Genomic DNA, 6,000 nt, shown 5'->3' with positions numbered 1-6,000 from the left:
ACGTGTCTAGTGCCACGTGTTTAGTAGATCGAAGTATACGAGGTGAAATCTGAGAGGATTAAGATCGAAGATCGAAGAATCGAGGAGCAGCACACGAGCCGAAGCCGCATGCATCCCCACGCGCCGCCCGAAGACCGCGTGTGAGTCACACGCGCCACCGTGGCCCGTATCGCCGCTGCTGCCGCTCAACCGCTGCTGCCCCGGATTGTACGGATTGGTTTCCGTAGCAATCTCGTCTTGCTAAGTGCGCATACCTCACGCTTCAAGAGGTAAACTCACGAATTCATTGTTGTTGATTCGTTTACGTTTAAATAAAATGTTCATGTTCGTTTTTGTATGATTTTATGTGATTACATGAAATCTTTATTTGTTGCGAGCATATTAGTTGATTTAAACGCGAGCATGCTAATTGATTTAAATTCGGTTAAATAATTAAGCATGTATGATGTTTTTAATTTCGCTGGAAGCGCAAAGGTAGGCAATTAATTGTTTTCAATTATCGGGCATGTGTTTATGTGTTTTAAATTGTTTAAATCTCATAAAATTTTTGTTTTCCGCTGCGTACACGTGCCCGATACCCAACAGAGAGACCATATCAGACTTTTGAGATAGGATGTGAAACCCTTGAGGTTGAAAAGTAAGGGGATGTACCACCCTTGGCATGGGATGTCTAAACATTGGGATGAGATGCCAAACCTTGGGGTGGGATAGTCCCCCAGCTCAGGATGAGGCGATCACGAACCTTGTTATGGTTTTGAAGGACTCCAAGTGTCGTTGACATTATTGGAAGGAGGAGCTCGTAGGGAGAAGCGTTGCCTCTTGTTATGGCGATGTATGGTGCCACTGCTTCCGTGGCAACACGAGTTGAATCTTTCGTGATCATACGTTGAAGGTCCTCTTCGGTTACCTGAACCGTTCGAGGAGCAATGAGAAGTTGATCATGTTGAGGATCCAGTGTGGCCTCGCGAGGAGAAGCGTTGGCTCTTGCTGTGGCGATATATGGTGCCACAGCTTCAGTGGCAGCACGAGTTGAAGCTTTCGCGATCATATGCTGAAGGTCTTCATCGGTTATAACCGTTTGAGGAGCAAGTAGAATTTGATCTTGTTGAAGCTTCCACGATCATATGCTGAAGGTCCTCATCGGTTATCTGAACCATTCGAGGAGCGGGAAGAGGTGGATCATGTTGAGGATCTAGTGGGACATCACGAGGAGGGTCTCGTGGTTGATCCCGAGCACGAGGAGGAGGATGTGGCAAGCCAGAGCCTCCACGAGGTGGGAGGTTGTTAACAGTGTCAGACTCCCCCTGAGCAAATGTCTAAAGTCCATGCGTGCTACGTGATTGTGTCTGCCTTCTCACAGACGGCGCCAAAATGATGATGCTTGAGTTAGATCACCTTAGAGTGTTGAAGTAGGATGAGCTAGGAGAGCAGAATAAATCTTTGGCTCACGAGTTTGATGACCTTGAGATACCTGCGATCATAGAACATGTGAACTAGGCCGAAGGTTGATTCAGCGGAAACCCCTCCGACGCTCAAGTGAGACGTGCGGATAGTATAAATGGTCCAAAGAATACAGTGGATAGTATTACTCATATAGTAGGACGTACCGTGAGGAATGAGTTCAAACCTTTATTTATACCTCATTGATTGGGCTGGAGTTCAATTAGTTGAGGTTGTCGGGCCAAAACCTTATTTGAAAGTGATTGGGCCTCGGTAGTAGTGATGTTCAATACTGGGCTCGTAGCCCAGTAAATAAGAAATTGTAGGCTCATTGAGTTGGCCCAATTAGACATATCAATTGTGAAACATAAGGGCTTCTTTATAGTATTTTATGAAAATAGGAAAAGAGAAAATATTAGTTTTATATAATAACAACATCAATTTGTCATTCGAATTTTGATAGAATGTTTATATATATAATTGTGTTTTTACTATTACAATTATGGTCCAAAATTTAATGAAGAATGAAATTGAATTTATTTTATATTCTATAAGATTCCTTAATATTGCAATTATATTTTCACATTTATTAAAATTCCATTTATATTGCAATAATTCGTTAATATATTTATTTATTGATACAATAAATTATTCTTATACATTAAATTTATTTTATATACTAATTTTACAATTTTATAGAAAGTAGAGTATGTATTAGTTACTAATACTTTATATTACATTATTCATTAGTACATTATATCGCGTATATTTAAAATATTATTAACTTTTTAGCATATTTAAATAAAATTGCATAAGGTTGATATTGAAAAAAAATTAAATAATTAAAAGATTTTAGTAACGGCCAAATTATGGCTAAAATTTAAAATAATAAAAATATTAATGGGTAATTCTTTTTTTTTTTTTTTTTTTTACGGTAATTGGTCGGCATCGAGCAATGGATGTTATAGAAATCGATAAAAAGACTAAACATGTATTCATTATTTATATCAATTTCTTGACCAGGGTTTTATTTGCTAATTTGTTTTTTTCCTCTTTCTCTTTTCCCCATACTTATTTCTCTTTTGCCTCCTTTCAATTTCTAATACTTTATATTATATCTATTCATTAGTACATTATATTGTGTATATTAAAAATATTATTAACTTTTTAGCATATTTCAATAAAGATTGTATAAGGTTGATATTGAAAAAAAAATTAAATAATTAAATGATAATATTAACGGCCAAACTAGGGCTAAAATTTAAAATAATAAAAATATTAAAAACATAATTTATTTTATAAGTTCGAAATATACGTAGTATGATATGATTCGGAATATATAAGATATTTTGTTTTAAAGCAAAAATGAAATTAAAGATGGCCCATGCAGGTCTCGAACCTGCGACCTTCGCGTTATTAGCACGACGCTCTAACCAACTGAGCTAATGGGCCATTGAAAACAATTTCAAACACTAAATTATTATTTCTTAAAAACAATAGTTAAGATTCTCTATTAAGTTACTAATAATTTATATTAATATATTTTCCAATACATACATGTGTATGTTAATTATATCATTAAGATAATTGTAAACTAGTTTGACAGTTGTAATAACACTTAAACTCATATAAATATTATAAACAATTAACTGAATTTAATTTATATTAAGTAAAATTTTATAATTTTATGTCGTGCATAGACTATGATTTCGGTTTTGATAATGAACATCTTCAATATTGTAGACGTCTCTCAATTCGCATGCATGTCGTAAAATACTGGTAAATGTAATTGCCTTACAATATCATACAATATCTCAATGGAAAAGATATGGCTATATTGCCTTATAAGGTGATGAAAATAGCTAGATGGAAGCTAGGGATAACCGCCAAGGCCTATACTACTCTAGCTACAACTAACGAGTCCAAACTTATACAGATAACCTATTTATTTCAACATTTCTTTCCATATTTAAAGCAAATCCTTCTAGTTCCAACATTGGATCCACAGTTCGGCAATGGAGATATTTTGCACTTACGAAATTAATTTTATTATTTTAAAGAGAGCAGAACAGTTAAAATGATACAAAACTAAGATGAAAAAAATGCTAAAATAAAAAATAGAAAAAAACCATAAACATATGAATTGATCGTGAAATGCATTGAAATATTTTAGAATGAGTTTACTCTGACAGTAAAATAAGTTATCAGACATTATAGTGCGTTGTAATGGTTAAATACATACAATTTTTGCAGTATCTGTAATATCGTCCCAACTCACCCAAATGAACTCTGAATTTTACCAGTTCAAGTTAAATCGAAAAGCCAACATGTACATCAATAACTTGATGTCTTGTATATTTTAAGGTTTTGTTATAATATTCAAAGAAATAATAAATTAAAATAAATTAATACAATTCTAATTGTTGTAATATTCAAAGAGATATCTATTTGAACTCCAATTCACTGATTTAAGTTCTGTTTGCAATGCAAATAACGTAGACCAACAGTTTATGTGTTTGATGATGCTCAAGTGTCGATTGCGCAGCCGAATATTTTTTTTTTAGCCCAAGAGAGTATATAATTTTGACAATCACAGCCACGTACGCGAGGTAGTCGAAGAGGAGAACACCGCTCGTTAACCTTCAAAATAAATCATGAAAAGTTCTAGTTGGCACACAACGGCTGGCTCGACAATTGTTCTCCGACACTCATTCACAAATCGGTTGCAAAGTATAATAAGCAATAAAACCGTTTAACTTGCGAAATAGAAGGTTGATTCACATGTGAATGAACTCACATATTCGTAGGTAATAAAGTGTAATATTTCACTTGTGAAACGACGTGGGACAAGAAACAGATGGCGTCTTCCCATAAGCTTTTAAGACGACTTTATGTAAGGGATTTCCGCTGGGCTTTTCCCTTCAATGAGCTAATGAGCCACCGAAGATATTTTCGAAATGCTACTATCTTATCCTAGAAAATAGAGTGGAATATGTATTAGTTACTAGTACTTTATATTAGATATATTTATTAGTACATTATATCGTGTATATTAAAAATATTATTAACTTTTTAGCATATTTCAATAAATATTGTATAAGGTTGATATTACAAAACAAATTAAATAATTAAAACAATTTAGTAACAACCAAAATATGGCTAAATTTTAAAATAGTAAAATTATTAAAAAAAATATTTTATAAGTTCGAATTATATAGTAAAATTAAATAATGTTTATTGCATTGTTTAAATATATGATTTTGAATATATATAAGAGACTTTTAAAGAAAATGAAATTAGAGATGGCCCATGCAGGTCTCGAACCTACAACCTTCGCGTTATTAGCACGGCGCTCTAACCAACTGAGTTAATGGGCCGTTGAAATTGATTTCAAAGACTAAACCATTATTACTACCTAAGCACAATAGTAAGGATTCTCTATTAAGTTAATAATAATTTATATTTAATATATTTTCCAATACATACATATGTATGTTATTATATCATTAAGATAATTGTCTATTTTGAAAGTTATAACAACACTTAAACTCATATAAATAGTATAAATAATTAACTGAATTTAATTCACACATTAAGTAAAATTTTATTATTATTATGTCGTGCATATGTAATTAGTTAAACATATTATAAATTAGCTTTTGATAATGAATACCTTCAATATTGTACACGTCTCTCAATTCGTATGCATGTCGTAAATTACTGGTAAACGTAGTTAACCCATGGACTAGAACTTAAACACATTAATAAGAAATATAAAAAACTTGGAAATCATCAATAGATTGCTCTAAAAGTGAGTTCCGAGTTCATACAATATCTCAATGAAAAAGATATGGCTATATTGCCTTACAAAGTGATGAAAACAACTAGATGGAAGCTAGGGATAACCGCTACAGCCTACTCTACTCTACCTACAGCTAACTAGTCCAAACTTAATAAGATAACCTATTTATTTCAACATTTCTTTCCATGTTTAAACCAAATCCTTCTTGTTCCAACATTAGATCCACAGTTCTGCAGTGAAGATACTCTACATGTGATTTTCAAGCATGGACTTAATACATCACTTTTTTTAAATGAAAATTGGCTTGTTCTTCGAGACGAGACCGCCTCTTTAATTAACCCTCATTCCAACATGTAAAACCTAATCACGATATTTGTCCCACCTTTCATCAGCCATGTCTCATAGCTGTAGTACGTTTTGATACTTCATCATCTCCTTTGCGTGTTCTCAGGTGGCCTCTTCAACTTGCAAAGGAGTCCACAGTATATACAATAAAGTGAAGATAATAAAGTGAGATAGTTTTATCATAGATCAATCATCTGAAGCACAAAAATGTCAATTTAAATTGCACAAGTCGAGCCAAAAAATGGAGTTACAAATTAAATATTTTGCCTTTTACGAATTGGTATTATTATTTTAAAGATAGCGGAACAATTAAAATGATACAAAACTAAGATGAAAAAAAAATGCTAAAATAAATTTCAAAAATCCATAAAAACATGAAATGAATGCGAAATGCATTGAAATGTTGTAGAATT

The 6,000-nt window shown here is 32.9% G+C and overlaps 2 non-coding genes across 2 annotated transcripts; both read right to left on the bottom strand.

Moving 5' to 3' along the window:
- Positions 1-2,818: 2,818 nt before the first annotated feature.
- On the bottom strand, positions 2,819-2,892 carry TRNAI-AAU (transfer RNA isoleucine (anticodon AAU)). Its single transcript has one exon. It is a non-coding gene; the product is annotated as a tRNA-Ile (tRNA).
- Positions 2,893-4,743: 1,851 nt separating this feature from the next.
- On the bottom strand, positions 4,744-4,817 carry TRNAI-AAU (transfer RNA isoleucine (anticodon AAU)). The gene has a single exon. It is a non-coding gene; the product is annotated as a tRNA-Ile (tRNA).
- Between the last annotated feature and the right edge of the window lie 1,183 nt (positions 4,818-6,000).

The sequence above is a fragment of the Erythranthe guttata genome, chromosome 8 (genome assembly GCF_056151865.1).
Source record: "Erythranthe guttata isolate IM_541 chromosome 8, IM_541, whole genome shotgun sequence".
Classification (NCBI taxonomy): Eukaryota; Viridiplantae; Streptophyta; class Magnoliopsida; order Lamiales; family Phrymaceae; genus Erythranthe; species Erythranthe guttata.
Note: the sequence above shows the minus strand (reverse complement) of the source record. Positions and strands in the feature narration are given on the sequence as shown.